Consider the following 1,488-nt stretch of genomic DNA (forward strand, 5'->3'; position numbering starts at 1 on the left):
CGGCCAGCAAAGGCACAGCGACCACGCCATCTTGGGAAACAGAGCTGCTTGAGACTAGGATCCTGGCCTCAGCACCACCCAGTCTGATCTCAGACGCATACCAGGACCCTGCAGCCACTGGGGACAGAGACCTGCGACCACAGCTACAGACCTGCGGACACCAAAAGTTCAGAAATCCCTGCAGCAGATCCCTGAGTAACAGAGCCCATCCCCCCTTCCCCCAGGCTAACTAATAGACCTACCCCTTGCCGGGGCCTCAGCGCTGCAGGAACTTTGGCCTGGAAGTGCGCGAGCACCTTGGAACTGATCCTACGCGCACTGCTGGCATCGGAGCCCTGGGCTGGGAGCAAAAGCACGAACAGGAATTTGTCCCGCCTAGCGCAGGCCCAGGGACCCCGTTTCACAGGGCAGGAGGCAGCACCAAGCACCAGTGACTTGACTGTGTTTCTTATCACCTGCGCCTGAGATCCTGATTCCCTGTGCATTCATACTAAGAGCCAGTGAATCCAATTCCTGGTGCAAGGGCACACAGGGACCCTGATTCTCAAGGCGAGGTCGTGCGAAGCAACAGAGACTCTGATACTGGACTCTTGGGGAACTCTGACTCCTGGCGCAAGCTAGGGGGCTCTGGTTTTCAACACGCCCAGGGGGGCCTCTATTTCAGCACAGTGCAGGCAGGGTCCCTAATTCTAAGGGCACGTACGAGGCCACATTGAGCGCTGGCAACACTGACACAGAGCGAGCCTGGTTCTCACCAACCAACAACAACCACACATCTTAGTGTCAGAGCTCTTCAGTGACACTAGGGTGGTGGGAGCCTCCCACTGCACACGGCCCAGGCCCACGCAACTCGACCTTTGAACCATCAGGAGATAATCAGAATGAAGAGACGACACAACACCCAGAGGAAAGACAATGAGGAATCACCAAGAAAGGAAATTAATGAATTTGAAGCATGCAACATGACAGAAAAAGAATTCAGAATAATGGTTGTACAATTCATTCACTGGATGGATGAGAAAATCAACAACCTATGCAAGAATCAGGAAGAAATGAAAAGTGATATAGCTACAATCAAAAACACCATGGAAAGTTTCAACAGCAGACTAGAAGAAGCAGAAGACCGAATTAGTGAGTTAGAAGATAAGGCAGAGAAACAAGCTCAATCTGAACAGCAACTGGAGAAAAAAATTAAAAAACAGGAGGAGAGCCTAAGGGAGCTTCGGGACAACATGAAACGAAGTAACATACGCATAATAGGGCAGCAAGAAGGAAAAGAAGAACAGCAAGGATTAGAAAATCTATTTGAAGAAATAATGACAGAAAACTTCCCAGATATGGGGAAGAAAAAAGTTACACAAGTACAGAGAGTCCCAGGCAAGATGAACTCCAAAAGACCCACACGAAGACACGTCATAATAACGATGGCAAATGTACAAGACAAAGAGAGAATCTTAAAGGCTGCAAGAGAGAAACAGAGAGTTACCT

This window comes from Myotis lucifugus, unplaced genomic scaffold (genome assembly GCF_000147115.1).
Source record: "Myotis lucifugus unplaced genomic scaffold, Myoluc2.0 scaffold_174, whole genome shotgun sequence".
Taxonomy (NCBI): Eukaryota; Metazoa; Chordata; class Mammalia; order Chiroptera; family Vespertilionidae; genus Myotis; species Myotis lucifugus.